The sequence below is a fragment of the Bubalus bubalis genome, chromosome 1 (genome assembly GCF_019923935.1).
Source record: "Bubalus bubalis isolate 160015118507 breed Murrah chromosome 1, NDDB_SH_1, whole genome shotgun sequence".
In the NCBI taxonomy this organism is placed as follows: Eukaryota; Metazoa; Chordata; class Mammalia; order Artiodactyla; family Bovidae; genus Bubalus; species Bubalus bubalis.
In genome coordinates this window covers 109,415,018-109,436,374 of record NC_059157.1, presented here as the reverse complement: position 1 = coordinate 109,436,374, position 21,357 = coordinate 109,415,018, and the positions used below count along the sequence as shown (strand labels likewise).

The 21,357-nt window shown below is 41.6% G+C and overlaps 1 long non-coding RNA gene across 3 annotated transcripts; it reads left to right on the top strand.

Annotated features, from left to right (window-relative positions):
- Positions 1–11: 11 nt before the first annotated feature.
- LOC123333428 lies at positions 12–21,142 on the top strand. 3 transcript variants are annotated; one of them, XR_006550800.1, is made up of 3 exons: positions 12–151; positions 2,978–3,107; positions 21,087–21,142. It is a non-coding gene; the product is annotated as an uncharacterized LOC123333428 (long non-coding RNA). The 3 variants fall into 3 exon arrangements; XR_006550801.1 differs by lacking the exon at positions 21,087–21,142 and adding an exon at positions 6,177–6,394; XR_006550799.1 differs by lacking the exon at positions 21,087–21,142 and adding an exon at positions 4,379–4,544.
- The last annotated feature ends 215 nt before the right edge of the window (positions 21,143–21,357 follow it).

Sequence of the window (21,357 nt, the reverse complement as noted above, 5' to 3'; positions counted from 1 at the left end):
GGGCGAGCTCTCCGGAGTCCGCCTTCTCGAAGCCCAGGGAGTGGCCGAGAGCGCAGGGCAGCCGGCGGCGGCGAGGGGCGCGGGGATCGCCCGGGGGGGCTGCCGTGGGTCCTCCGCCCGGCGCGCGCTGTCCAGTCTTCAGACGGCTTGGGTAGGACGAAAACCCAGCATCCTGTCTCTCTCGCCCGCCCTCACGCCTTCCTTTTTTCCTGTCTTACAAATCCTAGGATCATCCAGCTCAGGAAATGCTGGAAGGAAGTTAGCTAGGGAGGGGGGCGGAGGGTGGAAATTTTTGGCAGCTCCGCTCTGGTGTGTGTATGGAGCCGGAGGAAGTAGGTGGGTGGGTTGAGGAGGACCGGGTGGGGGAGAGAACGCGCTCTTAGGAGAGCTGCTCGGCGGCTCTGGAGATAACTGGGCGGCTCGGAGGAAATCGCCGCGCTCCTAGGAGCACCCGCAGCCCGAACCGCCCGCTTCCTGCCCCACCGACGGCTCTTTGAAGACGCCAGAGGAGGCGCGCTGGCTTTCTGGTTGGATGGGGCTAGGTGGGACTGAAAAAAAAAATGCCCTGCCTTGTTTTTATCTTCATTGTCATCATCTCTTTGACACTTTCTATTTCGGTGCCTGTCTCCTCCTACATAAACACTTAAAGAGTAATGACAGAAACAAAGACAGGGATTCCAGCGGAGAAACCTGACGGAAAGCGGTTTTCCGCCTGCCACTCCCCGCCTCCTCTGCCGGCGCCCAGGTACCCCCAACCCAGCTAAGTCCCTCCCAAGCGGAGGGAGGCATGGAGGCTGTCGCTTTGCAACCACTGCTGAGGAAATCAGATTTCTGGTTAGAGATTCAAGCATACCACACACACACACACACACACACACACACACACAGGCGTTATTGCAAAGGTTGCTAAATGGAAGTGATTTTGGGGGGCAGTCTCGGATTTAAGGTGACTCAGATATTCTAACCTAATATGGAGAAAGCATCTCCCAGGTTATTTCATAATTTGTCTCACGGTTTCGGGAGGGCATGTGTTTTCTTCTCTATTTAATTTGAAATTCTTTGACCTCTGTGTACTCAGCACACAGTAACCACTCAAATTCTTATTATTTAACCATCTGAGGATTAGATTAGACTTCCTGTGTAAATTCAAATCCATATATAGACTTGAAGGGTAGGGACATTCACACAGCTCAGAAGGCTGGAAAAACTTTAGGTATAGTATTTTAGTTACTGGATCCCTTTACAGTCTCTTATCTTCCTATGTATCACCAAGATAGTTTATGAACTTTGACCTTTGACCTTCTCTCTTTGTCAGAGCTTACAATTGACAGATAGCCTGCCTGCCAAATCTGGCCCACAGATGTGTTTGGTTTAGAACATGCCATGTTTTAAAGTTTTAAAAAGTTAATTGCCAACATTAAAGAGTTAATATTTTTCACATATGAGATCTGGATTTCTGGCTTCCCCTGCAGAAATTGAAGATCTGGTAACATCAAAAGTGCATTTCCACATAGCAAGGACTGCTGATGCCAAGCTGTATCAACCCCCATGGACCCCCACCCTATTTAGAGAGATCAGTTGTCCAGTTTCAAAGCCACCACGGCCTGTCGTCCCCACTTTGCACCTGCCTGGCCTCTGGAGCCACTGGAGTTTGCGCCCCAAGCTGTGTGTGATCTTTCTTTCCATTTTCCATCAGCCTCTCAGTGACACCAGCATTGCGCCAGTCATCTTGGTGAGACATCTTCAAGTAACCACTGACTCATTTCTCTCTTTCTGCCCCCACCTCCAGTCTAATCCCAGCCAGACTGATGAACGCTTCAAAATGCCTGTCCTCTGGGCTTCTTCCTTCCAGGCCCATTCAGTGAGGACCGTTCACTCCTAAATTGTTAGAATAACTCCTAGTGGGGTTAGCTGAGTGTGGCCTCTTTCCACTTTATCCTGTACACTAAAGGCCTGTTGAATCTTCCTGAACTGTTGCTGTTGTCCTTTGCTTGCTTTGCTCAAAATTTGTCAATGACTCCCTGTTTTCTTTTTCTAGGACGGCAGTTTCTAAGCTTCTTGTAAGCTACTTGGAGAATGTTTGGTAGGGTATTTAGTATAATGACTTGTTCCTTTATTTATAGAGAAGCATCTCCACATGAGACTATAATTATTACTATTAATATTTATTTAGGAGTTTACTGTATCAAAGAACTCCATATCTGACCTACAGTGCATTTTATCATCTTGGCAGCAAAGGAGAGATGCTGAAGGGTTGTTCTTTTCCTGGGTCCAGCCCCTAAACACAAGTTTTGGAATAAATTATAAAGTCCTGTGAATTATCTTTCTAAAGGTTTAAAAATACTCTTTTTAACTTTTTATGTTGAAATAATTTCAGCTTATAAAAAATTCTACAAAAAATAGTCAAAGAATTCCTATATACCTTCATTCAGCTTTCCCAAAAATTAGTGTCATACAACCAGAGTATTAAGTTAGGAAATTTATATTGATACAGTAATATTGACTAATCAGTGGACCTTAATCAATATCAATTAATTTTTAATTGCATGATATTTTTATTAAATATGATCTTTCTGACAGTAAAGTTCACCAGTTAAATAAACAGTAATTTACAAATAATTCTAAAACACTTGCCATGATAATATTAGCTATGTACCAGATCCCATTAAGCACCATCAAGCCCAGCAGGTGTAGGTTGTCACAAAACAAGTTTTCCTAGATGAACCATAAAGCCCAAAGATTCTTCTGTGCTTTACTGAGGACTCCCTAGAGGGACTCCACAAGCACAGAATTTTCCTTCTGGAACAGGCAGAGACCTTTCCACCCCTGCTTCATGATAAGCTGGGTTTGTGGATTGTTTAGGATTCAGGGTCAAGGTAATACTGAGCATTGGACAAGGCATCCACTATGTCTGGATCAACTGAACAAAACCTTATTTGAAATGTGTACATGGTGATTCTCTGTCTCTGTTTGATAGCTCTTAACTGTCTACGCCTCATGGTGGGAAGAACTCACAATTTATCAAGTTGGATAATGAAGCTACATGGTGACAGGCTGACCCAGGGAGCTAGAAAGTCATCCTCTCCTCATTTGCTCACTCCCCAGTGGTGAGTAAGCCCTGTGATAGGTGCTGCATTTACATCTAGCCCTTGTTCTGGACATTCTCTATGTTTCTTTCTCTTCCCGTTGTTCTTTTCCCCCTTCCTTACTCTAAGATATGTAGCTTTTCCTGGGTCTGTGGAAGGAAGTCAGATTTGGGTTCCAGTGGGTTTTTCCACTGGACTAAGGATTTCCCAGAAAGCAAGTTACAAGGAGACAGTGTAGGAATGTTAACAGGAGGACTAATTAAGCTATTTGGTGATAATACAAATCATGCTTTTAGCAGATTATCATGATGTAAAAAGCACTTTGCTCACATATAACTCCCAAGGAAGAGTTCTGTCCTTTTCTATGATTTATCTTGGGCTTCCCAGGTGGCACAATGGTAAAGAATCCACCTGCCAACACAGGAGATGCAAGAGACATGGGTTTGAACCCTGGGTTACAGTCCACAGGGTTGCAAAGAGTTAGACACATCTGAGTGACTGAGCACTTGTAATTTATCTTATCTGCAGTTGGTTAAGACTGATGCTTATCAAACTGTGCCATCTGCTTCTTTGACTCACCAAGTTTGGAAGCAATCTTCTATGATGTATATAAATAGATAAAGAAGACTGAGAGTGAGTATTAGAAGATCTTTAAAAATTGAAGTCTAGTTGATTTACAGTGTTGTCTTAATTTCAGCTGTACAGCAGAGTAATTCAGTTATACATACACACATTCTTTTTTAAGATTCTTTTCCATTATGGTCTATCACAGGATATTGAATATAGTTCCCTGTGCTGCACAGTAGGACCTTGTAGTTTTTCATTATTTATATAATAGTTTGCATCTGCTAATCCCAAACTCCCACTCCATCCCTCTCCCATCCCACCCAGTACTGGAAGATTTTAATGTCACCTGTGATTTAGCCTTTCTTTTACGCAGGTGGCCCATGAAAATAGATTTGTGTACTCAGTTACTCGGTCGTGTCCAACTCCTTGCAAGCCCATGGACTGTAGCCCACCAGGCTCCTCTGTCCGTAGGATTTTCCAGGCAAGAATACTGGAGTGGGTTGGCATTTCCTTCTCCAGGGGTAAAAAAAACAACTAAGAGTTAGAAATCAGCAATTTTAGAGCTCTCCCTCCTATCCTCATGCTCAACCAATTAAATACTCATATAATTCCTTGTTCATGGGCTGTGGTTAATATGCTCTGAATTCTTTGTTCTAGGGTACAAGTGTTAGCTCATCCTTCTGCTAGGTACATTTTCTCTCCCACTTTCTTCTCCCCCTTTCCAGGTTAAGCATGCTAGCATTGGGACTTCCCTGGCAGTCCAGTGGCAGTCCTTGCTTCCAGTTCAAGGAGCAGAGGTCCCACCCCTGGTCATGGAACTAAGGTCCTGCATGCCATGCAGCACAGCCAAAAATAAATAATAAAAAATAAAGATGCTAGTGTTGTCATGACTGTTGGGTGTGTGAGCTAAATTGTGCCCCCCTCCATGTTCATATGTTGAAGTCCCAATCCCTAGACCCTCAGAATCTGACTGTATTTGGAGATAGGGCCTTTAAAGATGTTCAGTTCAGTCATAGTCACTCAGTCGTGTCCGACTCTTTGCAACCCCATGAACCTCAGCACACCAGGCCTCCCTGTCCATCATCAACTCCCAGAGTCCACCCAAACCCATGTCCATTGAGTCAGTGACGCCATCCAACCATCTCATCCTCTGTCGTCTCCTTCTCCTCCTGCCCTCAACCTTTCCCAGTATCAGGGTCTTTTCCAATGAGTCAGCTCTTCACATCAGGTGGCCAAAGTATTGGAGTTTCAGCTTCAACATCAGTCCCTCCAATGAATACTCAGAACTGATCTCCTTCAGAATGGACTGGTTGGATCTCCTTGTAGTCCTAGGGACTCTCAAGAGTCTTCTCCAACACCACAGTTCAAAAGCATCAATTCTTCGGCCTTCAGCTTTCTTCACAGTCCAACTCTCACATCCATATATGACTACTGGAAAAACCATAGCCTTGACTAGACGGACCTTTGTTGGCAAAGTAATGTCTCTGATTTTTAATATGCTGTCTAGGTTGGTCATAACTTTCCTTCCAAGGAGTAAGTGTCTTTTAATTTCATGGCTGCAATCACCATCTGCAGTGATTTTGGAGCCCAGAAAAATAAAGTCTGACACTGTTTCCACTGTTTTCCCATCTATTTGCCATGAAGTGATGGGACCAGAAGCCATGATCTTAGTTTTCTGAATGTTGAGCTTTAAGCCTACTTTTTCACGCTCCTCTTTCACTTTCATCAAGATACTCTTTAGTTCTTCTTTACTTTCTGCCATAAGGGTGGTGTCATCTGCATATCTGAGGTTATTGATATTTCTCCTGGCAATCTTGATTCCAGCTTGTGCTTCTTCCAGTCCAGCGTTTCTCATGATGTATTCTGCATATAAGTTAAATAAGCTGGGTGACAATATACAGCCTTGACGTTCTCCTTTTCCTATTTGGAACCAGTCTGTTGTTCCATGTCCTGTTCTAACTGTTGCTTCCTGACCTGCATACAGGTTTCTCAAGAGGCAGGTCAGGTGTTCTGGTATGCCCATCTCTTTCAGAATTTTCCACAGTTTATTGTGATCCACACAGTCAAAGGCTTTGGCATAGTCAATAAAGCAGAAATAGATGTTTTTCTGGAACTCTCTTGCTTTTTCCATGATCCAGCAGATGTTGGCAATTTGATCTCTGGTTCCTCTGCCTTTTCTAAAACCAGCTTGAACATCTGGAAGTTCACGGTTCATGTATTGCTGAAGTCTAGCTTGGAGAATCTGATCACATGGACCACAGCCTTTAAAGATGTGGTTAAGTTAAAATGGGACTTCCCTGGTGGCTCAGATGGTAAAAGTGTCTGCCTACAATGTGGGAGACCTGGGTTCGAGCCCCCAATCTGATAAACTTGGAGTCATCTTGGACTCTACCTTCTCCTACAGCTAGTCTTTTTAATAAAAGTCTGAGGTTCTGAATTAGCAGGTAGGGGCACTGATCAATGCAATTTTATTTTTTTTTTAAAGTAAGACTTTCTCTTTTCTAACCCTTCTGTCTCCTCCAGCTCCATCCAGAGCAGCCCAGGATGGGAGGAGAAACCATGTCACAACAGGCACAAACCCAGATCAGCTCCCTTCCTGGCCAAGGGGCCCTCCCGTCTCGTCTCAGTCCCAAACCCCCACTTCCCAGCCTCACTCAAGATCTCACACAGGAATGACTTGAGGGTTTCTCCCAAAGTCCTGATTCCCAAGCTGCACCCCACCCCCCACATCCCCCAACCCCGAACTGATGTATGGGCTCCACCAACAGAGCTTCAGTTATAAAAAAGAAAGTGTTACTTTAAAAAATAAAATAAAATTACTTTGATCAGTGCCCCTACCTGCTAATGCAGAATGTCAGACTTTTATTTAAAAGATTAGCTGCGGGAGAAGGTAGAGTCCAAGGTGACTCCAAGTTTATCAGATTGGGGGCTGGTAAGGGTAAAGGCTATTTTCCAGAGAAAGATTAAACGTAATTGCCAAGGGCCATGTCAGAGGTTTCAGGAGGAAAAGCCCTTTGATGGTGTAAAATGCGGGACTGGGTAGAAGTTAAAACTAGAGATTAGATGACATATTTGCACACAGTATTTGAAATTATTTGAGAAATAAGTTTTCCTCCTCCTCCAATATTTTAGTTACATTCTAATTTCTTTGCAATGAATGTCATTCAAAAACAAGAGGTTAGGAGATCTTTTGTGTCCTGTGCAGTGTTTTAAAAACCATATTTGACCCATAATGCAGTGTGGGACTAAATGAATCTTCAGTGCTTCAGAAAGATGAACAAACCAAGCAGCACAAGACCCTCTTGTCCCGCTCCACATGGGCACTGGACCCTGCCAAACAGCAGCGGGAAACTTCCTTCCTAGAGTCACAAGCAGAGAAAGACTTCACAAGGCCAGAGGGAGGGCCAAGTGCCCCAGGCTGAATCACCATTATACTGACTTTGAACTTTCTGCAAGGTCTGGCATTCGTGTCTTTCTCTCTCTCTTTTAAAGTTATTTTATATTGGAGTATAGTTGATCTACAATGTTGTGTTAGTTGCAGGTGTACAGTAAAGTGATTCAGTTATACATGTATCTATTCTTTTTCAAATTCTTTTCCCATTTAGGTTATTACAGAATATTGAGTAGAGGTCCCCATGCTATAGAGTAGGTCCTTGTTGAGTATTTCACATAGAGTAGTGGCCTTCGTATCTAAGTCTGAATTTGACTCCATTCGGATGGAGGTGTCTGTTCAGTGTCCCAGAGGGACAGACATCTGGGTGGGGAGGCGTTGCTGGAAGCGGCAGCCCATGGAGGCCTGGCAGGATTTGCCCTGAGAACCTACCAGTAGGTTCTGGGATCCCTCATAGCAACTGGGTTTAGGGTCACTTTTCTCACTCTCTGCTCTGTTCCTTGGGAGTTCCTCAACAGACTGAACAGAGACTTTGGGAAGGAAAAACTAGACTCCTCATAGAACGCGGGAGCCCTCAGGAGAGGTGATGACTTGGCTATCTGGCTGATTCCATTTGTCTTGGTGTCGTGTTTGCTTTTGCTACCTCTCATTCTGCCTCTGCTTCCCGCTTTGCTCGGTTCCGCACCCCTTTGGGAACACTGCCTTCTTTTCTTTCAGTAAAAGGAGCAGAGATGTGGTTGCAGCTCCATCCGTCTCCCCCAGGGTCTCTGACTACTGAAACCAGTGATTTTCTTAGGTGGGTGGGGATCTGCCTCCGCCCCGTGCATTGTGTTCCAGAGTTTCCTGTGCATTGCCTGTAAGCCTTTACCAATCTGCCAGGAGCCTTTTAACACAAAAGGGAGGAGGTGGGGGAAGGGAGTACTGAGGAAAAACATCCCTATAAATAGCCCTGTTGAACAAAATTGTTTTCCCCATACACAGTTGTTGTCAGGGCCCCGACGCCCCATGATCTCCCTCTGCACTCTCCTCTCTGTCCATTCTAGCCTTCCTCGGCCTTCCTAAGGTGCTCCTACTCAGTCGTCTCTGGATGAGCATATTCCAGAGGCACAGGAGAGAAGCTTTGGGTCCCCCACAGGCCCCTTACCAGCGTGCCTGGGCTGTGGGCTGGGGCTGACCTGGACTGGACAAATTACTTCACCTCTCTGAGCCTCAGTTCCTCCACCTGTTAAATCAAGGGGATAATTACCTTGTAGGGTTGTTGTGAGGATTGAATAAGATAAGGAAATAGCCTAGAACTTGGCCTTTGTCTAGGCTGGTGCACAATACACAAAGGAGAGTGATTTTTTTAAAATTGAGGTATAGTTGATTTACAATATTGTGTTATTTCAGGTGTACATATATATTTATGTGGGTGCATATGTGCTAAGTCTCCCTTAGCAGGGTTGATCGCCCTTAAGATTCATTGGTTTGATCTCCTTGCTGTCCAAGGGACTTGCAGGAGTCTTCTCCAACACCACAGTTCAAAAGCATCAGTCCTTTGGTGCTCAGCCTTCTTTAATGGTGCAACTCTAACATCCATACATGACTACAGGAAAAACCATAGCTTTGAATAAACGGACCTTAGTCGGCAGAGTAATGTCTTTGCTTTTGAATATGCTGTCTAGGTTGGTCATAGCTTTTCTTCCAAGGAGCAAATGTCTTTTAATTTCATTGCTGCAGTCACCATCTGCAGTGATTTTGGAGCCCAAGAAAATAAGGTCTGTCACTGTTTCCATTGTTTCCCCATCTATTTGCCATGAAGTGATGGGACCGGATGCCATGATCTTCATTTTTTGGATGCTGGATTTAGCCAGCTTTTTCACTCTCCTCTTTCACTTTCATCAAGAGGCTCTTTAGTTCCTCTTCACTTTCTGCCATAAGGGTGGTGTCATCTGGGTATCTGAGCTTATTGATATTTCTCCCAGCAATCTTGATTCCAGCTTGTGCTTCATCCAGCTGGGCATTTCCCATCATGTACTCTGCATATAAGTTAAATAAGTAGGGTGACAATATACAGCCTTGCTGTACTCCTTTCCCAATTTGGAACCACTCTGTTGTTCCATATCCAATTCTAACTGTTACTTCTTCATCTGCATACACGTTTCTCAGGACACAGGTAAGGTGGTCTGGTATTCCCATCTCTTGAAGAATTTTCCACAGTTTGTTGTGATCCACACAATCAAAGGCTTTAGTGTAATCGATGAAGCAGAAGATGGCTTTCTGGAATTCTCTTGCTTTTTTTATGATCCAACAGATGTTGGCAATTTGATCTCTGGTTCCTCTGCCTTTTCTAAATCCAGATTGAACATCTGGAAATTCTTGGTTCACTTAATGTTGAAGCCTAACTTGGAGAATTTTGAGCATTACTTTGCTAGTGTGTGAAATGAGTGCAATTGTGAGGTAGTTTGAACAATCTTTGGCATTGCCTTTCTTTGGGATTGGAGTGAAAACTGACCTTTTCCAGTCCAGTCCTTTTCCACTGCTGAGTTTTCCAAATTTCCTGTCCACTTGTCCCATATAAAACACAGTTATCCTGAGAAACCTGTATGAGGATCAATAAGCCTGTCACAGCCCTGTGTGGAACCACTGATCGGCTCAGGATTGAGAAAGGAGTACAACAGGGCAGTCTGCTGTCACCCTGTTTGTTAACCTATATGCTGAGCACATCATGAGAAATGCCAGGCTGGATGAGTTACAAGCTGGAATCAAGATAGGTAGGAGAAACATCAATAACCCAGCTATGCGGATGATACCACTCTAATGGCAGAAAGCAAAGAGGAACTAAAGAGCCTCTTGATGTGGGTGAAGGAGAGTGAAAGAGCCGGCTTAAAACTAAATATTAAAAAACTAAGATCATGGCATCTGGCCCCATTACTTCATGGCAAATGGAAGGGGAAAAGGTGGAAGTAGTGACAGATTTCCTCTTCTTGGGCTCTAAAATTACTGGGGATGGTGACTGCAGCCATGAAATCAGAAGACATTTGTTTCTTGGCGGGAAAGCTATCACAAACCTAGACGGTATGTTGAAAAGCAGAGACATTACTCTGCCAACAAAGGTCCGTATAGTTAAGACTATGGTCTTCCCAGTTGTCATGTACGGTTGTGAGAGCTGTAAAGAAGGTAGAACACTAAAGCATTGATGCCTTTGAACTGTGGTGCTAGAGAAGACTCCTGCAAGTCCCGTGGACAGCAAGGAGATCAAACCAGTCAATCTTAAGGGAGATCAACCCTGAATATTCACTGGAAGGACTGATGCTGAAGCTGAAGCTCCAGTATTTTGGTCATCTGATGCGAACTGCCGACTAATTGGAAAAATCCCTGGTGCTGGGAAAGATTGAGGGCAGAAGGAGAAGAGGGTGCAGAGGATGAGATGGCTGGATGGCATCACCGATGCAATGGACATGAATTTGGGCAAACTTTTGGAGATGGTGAGGGACAGGGAGGACGGGCATGCTGCAGTCCATGGGATTGCAGAGTCGGACATGACTGGGCAACTGAACAACAAGTTTATTTATTTTCATATATTCATTTAATATCTTATGCATTGGTTTGAGTTCCGACATGGTTTAAGATGATTTACTTTACATTTAAATGTTTAGAACCTGGAAACATTTTCAGAAAAGGTAAGATAGCCTCTCATTAAATAGCTTTCTAATACTGAAGATATATTGCCCTTAGAGGGGAATTGGGGAAGCAGTTTTGATTGTGGCTCACACTTTTCTTAAATTTCCGGTGTTCCCAAAGCTGTTTTTCCTCCTACCTTGCAAGCAAATATGCAGAAATTAGTTTGAGGACAGGAATTATCATAGGTTATAGATACAAGTTACCTCAACATAAATGTATCCCTCAAACTATAAACATTTTTAAGCTGGACAATATATTCCTATTGTTTTTCATTATATCTTTTGGAAATGTTTCCAAGGTTGTGAAGGTTGGTGGTGGTGGGGAAATGGTACCAGTTTGTAATAAGAATTACATTTGAAAAATATTGTATATATTTCAGGGAACATTCTGCTTTTCTCAATCCTCAATACACAATTATTTAATTCTCCATGCTGATCCTAAAAGAACCTAGTCAAATGCACACAAATCTCATTTAATCGTGTACTATTTTTCAAAGTAAGATTGTGTGTGTGTATCTGTCTATTTATCTCCCAGTAAGTTAATTTCATGGCAAGTCCTTTCAGATTTTGTGGGACCTGATTATTTAATATTATACTAAATATTATTTATTTTCTGGTCTTAATTCTGTGTATTTCAAACTTTAAAAATTGAATATCTATTTTGTGGTGTCTTAAAACCTTTCAGATTATCATGCACATACCTGGATTTAGTCTTAAAATATCTTCCCTAAACCCCTACATTTCCCAGACAGTCCTGATTTCAAGCATTCTTCCCCTTTGTCAAACACCATGTCAAAGGATGTGTACTGATCTTTGCTTTAGAATCTATGGCCAGTGTTATAGGTTGAATTGTGTCCCCCAAAATTCGTATGTTGAAGTTCTAACTCCAGTATCTCAGAACTTGAACTTCCTTTGAAGTAGAGTGGTTGTAATGCAATGAATTAAGATGTGATCAAACTGGAGTAGAATGGGTCCTTCATCCAAAATGAAAGTTATCCTTAGACAAGGGGAAAATCTGAACACAGACATGCACACAGAGCTAATGCCATGTGAAGATAAAGGCAGAGATTGGAGTGATGCTTCTACAAGGAACACCAAGTGTTGGCCAGAAATGACCAGGAACTCTGGGAGATTATTTAACCTATATGCAGAGTACATCATGAGAAACGCTGGGCTGGAAGAAGCACAAGCTGGAATCAAGATTGCCAGGAGAAATATCAATAACCTCAGATATGCAGATGACACCACCCTTATGGCAGAAAGTGAAGAAGAACTAAAGAGCCTCTTGATGAAAGTGAAAGAAGAGCGTGAAACAGTTGGCTTAAAGCTCAACATTCAGAAAACTAAGATCATGGCATCCGGTCCCATCACTTCATGGCAAATAGATGGGAAAACAGTGGAAACAGTACCAGACTTTATTTTTGGGGGGCTCCAAAATCACTGCAGATGGTAATTGCAGCCATGAAACTAAAAGATGCTTATTCCTTGGAAGGAAAGTTATGACCAACCTAGATTGCATATTCAAAAGCAGAGACATTACTTTACCAACAAAGGTCTGTCTAGTCAAAGCTATGGTTTTTCCAGTGGTCATGTATGGATGTGAGAGTTGGACTGTGAAGAAAGCTGAGTGCCGAAGAATTGATGCTTTTGAACTGCGGTGTTGGAGAAGACTCTTGAGAGTCCCTTGGACTACAAGGAGATCCAACCAGTCCATTCTGAAGGAGATCAGCCCTGGGTGTTTATTGGAAGGACTGATGTTGAAGCTGAAACTCCAATACTTTGGCCACGTCATGCAAAGAGTTGACTCATTGGAAAAGACCCTGAAGCTGGGAAGGATTGGGGGCAGGAGGAGAAGGGGATGACAGAGGATGAGATGGCTGGATGGCATCACTGACTTGATGGACATGAGTTTGGGTAAACTCCAGGAGATGGTGATGGACAGGGAGGCCTGGCGTGCTGCGATTCGTGGGGTTGCAGAGAGTTGGACAGGACTGAGTGACTGAACTGAACTGAAATGAACGTTGTGTGTGTTTAGTCGCTAAGTCATGTCCCACTCTTTTTCGACCCCATGGACTTTAACCCGCCAGGCTCCTCTGTTCATGGAATTCTCCAGGCAAGAATATTGGAGTGGGTTGCCATTTCCTTCTCCAGGGGATCTTCTTGACCCAGGAATCAAACCCACATCTCCTGCATTGCAGGCAGATTCTTTATCTCTGAGTCCATACTTTTATACAATGAATGCTCACTTCAACTGAGGAGTTCCAATGGAGATTAAGAAGAATAGTTACAAAAATAGACAAGATTACACCTGGTTGTAGAGGATGGGTGGGATATGGGAGATGGGGAGGGAGGCTCCTTTTTGCATACTTTAATGTTGTGAAGCATGTTGATGGGGTTCCAGAGAAACGCAGCTCTGTGAGGCCACTGTGACTGTGGGGTTACTGTGATGGTGCTGTGGCCTTACAAGTGGGCTGCTCTGGCCCCTCGCTTTTCCATCCCTTCCCATACCTCAACAAGGGATCCGGGATGGAATTACCTTCCTGAAGACTGGAAGTTTTAAGAGTCTGCGAAGTCTATTTACACTCAACTTTTACTCATTATTCAGCCAGTCAAATTTACTGAGTGCTCTCTCCATGCCAGATACTGGGTTTAATGCTGAGGACACAAAGTTGAAAAGACTCCATGCACGCCTTCACTGGCCACTCACCTCGTGGGCAAGAGAGCCATGCACACTGGCAACTGCAATACCATGAGATAAATGTCTCTATGGGAGCCCTGAAGTCAGAGTGCCCCGACTATCTTAAAGGAGGTGACTCTGGTGGAGGCTTGAAGACTGACTGTTGCTCCTAAAGATAGTAGGGGAGAGGAATTTTCAGGATCACAGGATAGCATTTCCAGAGACACAGACTTGTGTGAGACCAGGACTTGTGCAGCGAGTGGAAAGCATCACATGGTCAGGTGTGGGAGAGAGCTGTGCTAGTCCGGAATTGATTCTGCAGTGGGAAGTCACTAAAGACCTTGGAGCAAGGCAGTATCAGCCAAGCCTGGCAGAGATGTGGGGGTCAAGACAGGGACAGAGGGGGGCGGCAGACTAGTGGGAGGGACACCAAAGCATTCTTCCTTGCCTACTCGTTCACCCTACAGCGAGGTGGAGATGCATCCTGGTTAATACCTAGTTTCTGCAGTTAAACCACATGGGGTCAGATCCTGGCCTCATCACTTGCTTTAGTCCCGCGGTTAGTTCGTCCTGAACCTAAATGTGAAACCAGATGGTCTAGTAAGGGAATTAAATTTATCTGCATTAATGGAACATCTTGCATGAAAAATAAGTCACAGTAAGTTCTAGAAACTGAGAATCTTTAAGTTTAGCCTCTATCCCTGGGAATTGTTTGTAAGAACATCATCACAAAGTTAATTTGCATGCTCCTTAAACCATATATTGTATTGTGGCCTTAGAGGAATTTGGCTTGAATTACTAAAATGCCCAGAAGGGGCATCCTAGTAAAGGTTAATGTCTGAGATGTACGTTTGCCATCTAGTGGGCAATTGTGAATGTGTATGCATTAAAGATTGAAGGCAAAAGAAGGGGGAGGCAGAGGATGAGATGGTTAGATAAGCACTTCTGACTCAATGGACATGAATTTGCGCAACCTCCAGGAGACAGTGGAGGACAGAGGAGGCTCGCATGCTGCAGTCCATGGGGTGACAGAGTCGGACATGACTCATCGACTGAACAACAACATACACCACACATACACACACAGCGTCCTTCAGCGGCTCTTACCCTTTCTCCCTTACCCTCAATACTTGAAGGTCAAATGGTATTTTGGACATATCACTATTTGTAAAGTATCTTAGTTTATATTTATACGTATCAGGGATATGAGAATGTTTTATGATGTGTTTGCCTGCACAGAGGGGAGTAATAGCTTCACATGTAGGTTATTTCAAACTACCCATACTCATATAGATATATAAATATATGTGTATAACTGAATCACTCTGCTGTACACCTGAACCTAACCAACATTGTAAATCAATTTCAGTTAAAAGAAAAACCACTGTTTCTTAATGTATATACTTTATCCAAGGTCTGTTAACCTCAAGCTGTGAACGATAATAAACCTCATTCATTGAAACTATCTCTCCATTTCTTTTCCCCTTCATGTGCTCTGTTAGTGATACTATTTCCCATTTATCTTTTAGTTATCATTATAAATTTAAATGCCACCCTTAGCCTTTGAATTTTTGTTCCATTAATGTAGGCAGTAACTCTTGATTCTCTACTAGACAGTAAGAGAGAAATAACACCCTCACACTACTCTTCACCTCTCCCCATCCCCTCACTTCCATCCAATCTCAATCCATACCTCTCAGTTTTGATCTTTTCTATCTTTACATTTACAACATTAGGGCTTATAACATTTGCATTTTGTTCTGTCAGTTCAGTTCAGTTCAGTCGCTCAGTCGTGTCCAACTCTTTGAGACCCCATGAATCGCAGCACGCCAGGCTTCCCTGTCCATCACCAACTCCCGAAGTTGACCCAGACTCACGTCCATCGAGTCAGTGATGCCATCTAGCCATCTCATCCTCTGTCGTCCCCTTCTCCTCCTGCCCCCAATCCCTCCCAGCATCAGAGTCTTTTCCAATGAGTCAACTCTTCGCATGAGGTGGCCAAAGTGCTGGAGTCTCAGCTTTAGCATCATTCCTTCCAAAGAAATCCCAGGGCTGATCTCCTTCAGAATGGACTGGTTGGATCTCCTTGCAGTCCAAGGGACTCTCAAGAGTCTTCTCCAACACCACAGTTCAAAAGCATCAATTCTTCAGCACTCAGCCTTCTTCACAGTCCAACTCTCACATCCATATATGACCACAGGAAAAACCATAGCCTTGACTAGACGAACCTTTGTTGGCAAAGTAATGTCTCTGCTTTTGTTCTGTAAATATAATTAATTTTTCTGTATTTTATTTATTCATCAATTCTAAACATTGAAATCAGTAAATTACTTTGTGACTTACAGTTTATGCTTATGCAAATATAATTTGCCAAAGAATTTTGAATGACGATTAACGTTCAATATCTCTAAATCTGAGCAATTCAAAAAAGAATGAAACAAGCATCAAGGCCAAGTGGATTCTTCTTTCTTACACCATATAACTTGTTCAAATCATATCATATTTCATGCTACCTTTTTTAAAACTTTCTCTTTTTTTGGTTTAACTTAGCGTTTGTAATTGTTCCTTTCCAAATTATTTTTTAGAGTCCTAGGTCCTTTGAATTTTTGTATGATTTCTAGAATTAGCCTTTCGACGCTGAAGGAAAATAATCTGCTGGGATTTTGATTGGAAATGCATCAAATCTAACAGGTCGATTTGGGGAGAAAGAACATCTTGAAAATATTGAGTCTTCTGACCCATAAGCAAAGTATGTATCTTTATTCATTTAGGTCTCTTGAATCTCTCTCAGCAACGTTTTGTTATTTTCAGTGTAAGACCTTTCACATCTTTTGTCACATTTCTCCCTATGAACTGTGAAAATATGAAAGCTTTTCATCTTTTTGATGCTAATGTAAGTGGTATTTTAACATTTTAAGTTCCAGTTGTTCATTGCTAGTATACAGAAATTCATTTCTGAATACCAATGTTATTATTCAGTTCAGTTCAGTCACTCAGTCTTGTCCGACTCATTGCGACCCCATGGACTGCAGCGCACCAAGTTTCCCTGTCCATCACCAATTCTCAGAGCTTGCTCAAACTCATCTCATCCTCTGTCATCCCCTTCTCCTTCTGCCTTCAATCTTTCCCAGCATCAGGGTTTTTAGCAAAGAGTCAGTTCTTTGCATTAGGTGGCTGAAGTATTGAGTTTCAGCTTCAACATCACTCTTTCCAATGAATATTCAGATTGATTTCCTTTAGGGTGGACTGGTTTAATCTTGCAGTCCAAAGGACTCTCAGGAGTCTTCTCCAACATTATACGTCAAAAGCATCAATTCTTCTGCGCTCAGTTTTCCTTATAGTCCAACTTTCACATCCATACATGACTACAGGAAAAAACCATAGCTTTGACTAGATGGACCTTTGTCGGCAAAGTGACGTCTGTGCTTTTTAATATGCTGTCTAGGTTGGTCATAGCTTTTATTCCAAGGAGCAACCGTCTTTTAATTTCATGGCTACAGTCACCATCTGCAGTGATTTTGAAGCCTAAGAAAATAAAGTCTGTCACTGTTTCCATTGTTTCCCCATCTATTTGCCATGAAGTGATGGGACTGGATGCCATGATCTTAGTTTTTTGAATGGTGAGTTTTAAGCCAACTTTTCACTCTCCTCTTTCACTTTCATCAAGAGGCTCTTTAGTTCCTCTTCACTTTCTGCCATAAGGGTGGTGTCATCTACATATCTGAGATTATTGCAAACTCGCTAAACTCATTAGTTTTTGTAACAATTTGTATGTTCCATTGGAATTTTTACAGAAACAATCACATTATCTATGAAAAGACTTTTTTCCCCTTTCTTTCCAATCTGGATTCATTTTATTACTTTTTTAGAAATATTAATTCATCTGATTTTTCTTTTTGCTATTATGATGAATTACAGTGATTTTTAAGTTACATTGATTGAATGAATTATAGTGATTGATTTTTTTTAATCCCTGAGGTGAATCCCATTTGGTCGTGATGTAGTATCCTTTCTACATATAGTTGAATTTGATCATTAAAATGTTTCAAGTTTTTGTATCTGCAATATTGAATATAAGTAGTGACAGAAGACAACCCTGTTTTGTTCCTGATCTTAGTGAGAAAGCATTCTTTCATCATTGAACTTGTTGGTAGCTATAGATTTTTGTAAATTTCTTTTATCAGATTGAGAGTGTTCCTTCACATTCCTAGTTTGCTAAGACTATTTTTTAATCAGTAATGGATATTGGATTTCAAGTGCAGTTTTTGCATCTATTGAGGTGATTGTGTGTTTTTTCTCCTTTGGTTTGCTAACATAGTGAGTTACTATTATATTTGTTAACATAAAGCAATCTTGCATTCTTAGAATAAACTCACCCCTCTTTGTCATGTTGCATAATTCTTTTTATACGGTTGAATTCAATATGCTAAAATTTTGTTTAAAATTTTTGCTTTGATGTATATTTGAGATATTCGTCTGTTATTTCATTTGTTGTAATATTTTTGTCTGGGTTTTGTATGAGGGTAATGTTGGCCTTATAGAATGAGTTGGGAAGTATTCTCTCTTCAAGTTTTTGGAAAATCTTGTATAGAATTAGTATTATTTCTTCCCAGTGTAAAATTGGTATTAGTGCAAATACTAATTTATGTAGAATTTATGTATTATATCTTGAGATCTCTTCAAGAAAATTAGACATACCAAGGGAACATTGCATGCACAGATGGGCTCAATAAAGAACAGAAATGATACGGACCTAATAGAAGCAGAAAATATTAAGAAGAGGTGGCAAGAATACACAGAACTGTACAAAAAAGATCTTCACGACCCAGATAATCACGATGGTGTGATCACTCACCTAGAGCCACACATCCTGGAATGTGAAGTCAAGTGGGCCTTAGAAAGTATCACTATAAACAAAGCTAGTGGAGGTGATGGGATTCCAGTTGAGCTATTTCAAATCCTAAAAGATGATGCCGTGAAAGTGCTGCACTCAATATGTCAGCAAATTTGGAAAACTCAGCAGTGGCTGCAGGACTGGAGTTTTCATTCCAATCCCAAAGAAAGGCAATGCCAAAGAATGCTCAAACTATTGCACTCATCTCACACGCTAGTAAAGTAATGCTCAAAATTCTCCAAGCCAGGCTTCAACAGTATGCGAACCATGAACTTCCAGATATTCAACCTGGTTTTAGAAAAGCCAGAGGAACCAGAGATCAAATTGCCAACATCTGATGGATCATAAAAAAAGCAAGAGAGTTCCAGAAAAATATCTATTTCTGTTTTATTGACTATGCCAAAGCCTTTGACTGTGTGGATCACAATAAACTGTGGAAAATCCTGAAAGAGATGGGAATACCAGACCACCTGACCTGCCTCTTGAGAAAGCCATATGCAGGTCAGGAAGCAACAGTTAGAACTGGACCTGGAACAACAGACTGATTCCAAATAGGAAAAGGAGTACGTCAAGGCTGTATATTGTCACCCTGCTTTTTAAACTTTTATGTGCAGAGTACATCATGAGAAACACTGGGCTGGGGGAAGCACAAGCTGGAATCAAGATTGCCGGGAGAAATATCAATAACCTCAGATATGCAGATAACACCACCCTTATGGCAGAAAGTGAAGAGGAACTAAAGAGCCTCTTGATGAAAGTGAAAGAGGAGAGTGAAAAAGTTGGCTTAAAGCCAACATTCAGAAAACAAAGATCATGGCATCCGGTCCCATCACTTCATGGCAAATAGATGGGGAAACAGTGGAAACAGTGACTGACTTTATTTTTTGGGGCTCCAAAATCACTGCAGATGGTGATTGCAGCCATGAAATTAAAAGACGCTTGCTCCTTGGAAAAAAAGCTATAACCAACCTATACAGCATATTAAAAAGCATAGACGTCACTTTGCTGACAAAGGTCCATCTAGTCAAGGCTATGGTTTTTCCTGTAGTCATGTATGGATGTGAGAGTTGGACTATAAAGAAAGCTGAGTGCCAAAGAATTGATGCTTTTGAAGTGTGATGTTGGAGAATACTCTTGAGAGTCCCTTGGACTGCAAGGAGTTCCAACCAGTCCATCCTAAAGGAGATCAGTCCTGAGTGTTCATTGGAAGGACTGATGTTGAAGCTGAAACTCCAATACTTTGGCCACCTGAATGCGAAGAGCTGACTTATTTGAAAAGATCCTGTTGCTGGGAAAGATTAAAGGCGGGAGGAGAAGGGGATGACAGAGGATGAGATAGTTGGATGGCATCACCAACTAGATGGACGTGAGTTTAAGCAAGCTCTGGGAGTTGGTGATGGACAGGGAGTCCTGGCATGCTGCAGTCCATGGGTCACAAAGAGTTGGACATGACTGAGAGACGGAACTGAACTGACTAATGCATTATTTCTAATCTTGTGCAGAATTAGTATTTTGTCTTCTAACTAGTGAATCTGGCCCTTGGGTTTTCTATGTGGGAAGGCTTTTAAGTACTGTTTCAATATTCTTAGGGGCTTCCCTGGTGGCTCAGATATTAAAGAATTCACCTGCAATGCAGGGAGACCTGGGTTCAATCCCTGAATCACAAAGACCCCATGGAGAAGGGAAAGGCTACCCATTCCACTATTCTTGCCTAGAGAATAGACAGAGGAGCCTGACGAGTTACAGTCATTAGGGTAGCAAAGAGTCGGACACAACTAAGTGACTAACACTTTCACTTTTTCACTTCCATTTCTTTAATAGATACAGAGTTGTTTATGTCATCTATTTCTTCTGTGGCATTTGTCTATTTTACCTAAGTTGTGAAATTTATTGGCATAAAGTTATTTATGAAAACTTACTTTTATCTTTTTAATACCTATAGTATACATAGTGATGTCACGTCTTTAATTCCTTATATTGAGAATTTTTGTGTCTTTTTTCTTTTTTTTGACTAGTCCAGCTAGAGTTTAATCCCTTTTTTAATCTCAAATAACCAGCCTTTGCTTAGATTCTCTGTATTGTTTTCTTCTCTATTTCATTGATTTCTGCCTTGATTTTTATTATTTTTTCTCCTGCTTACTTTATACTTTATTTGCTCTTCCTTTTCTAGTTTTGTAAAGTAGAAGCTGAGATTATTGATCTGAGACATTTCTTCATTTCTAATATAGACATTTAGTGCTTAAATTTTCACTTATAGATCCTATATATTGTATTTTCATTTCCATTCAGTTTAAATACTTTTCAATTTCTTTTTTGATTTTCTTCTTTGATGTCCCCCTTATTTAGAAGGGTGTTGTTTAGTTTTCAAATACTTGGGGATTTTCCAAGGATCTCTTCATTATTGCTTTCTAGTTTAATTCCTCTTTGGTCATAGAACATATTTTGTGTGACTTGAATCCTATTGAATTTTCTTGTCCGGTTTTAGGGCCCAGAATAGCACTTTGTGTACTTGAGAAAAATGTGTATTCTCCAGTTGTTGGGTAGAGTGTTCTATAAATGTTGATCAGGTCAAGTAGTTAATAGTGTTGTTCAAGTCATCTATATTCTTACTGATTTACTGCAGAACTGGTCTAGCAAATATTGAGAGAAGAGTGTTGAAATCTCTGGCTATAATTGTACAGTTCTATCATTTTCTACTTAATGTATTTTGAATCACTATATTAGGTTCATAAATGTTTAGGATTGTTATTTCCTCTTGATGAATTGACCCTTTTATCCTTTTTTTTTTTTTTTTTTGACCACATCACAGCACAGCATGTGGGATCTGAGTTTCCTGACCAGGAATCAAATCTGTGCCCCCTGCATTGGAAGCATGGAGTCTTAACCACTGGACCATCAGGGAAGTCCCAACCCCTTAATCCTTATAATAATAAAATAACCTTCTTTTCTCTTTGCTCTGAAATTTATTTTGTCTGATTCAAAAGTAGCTACTCTTGTTTTCTTTTGACTAGTGTTAACTTGGTGTATCTCTGTCTTTTAATTTTAACCTATTTATTGGTTTATATTTAAAAATATGCATG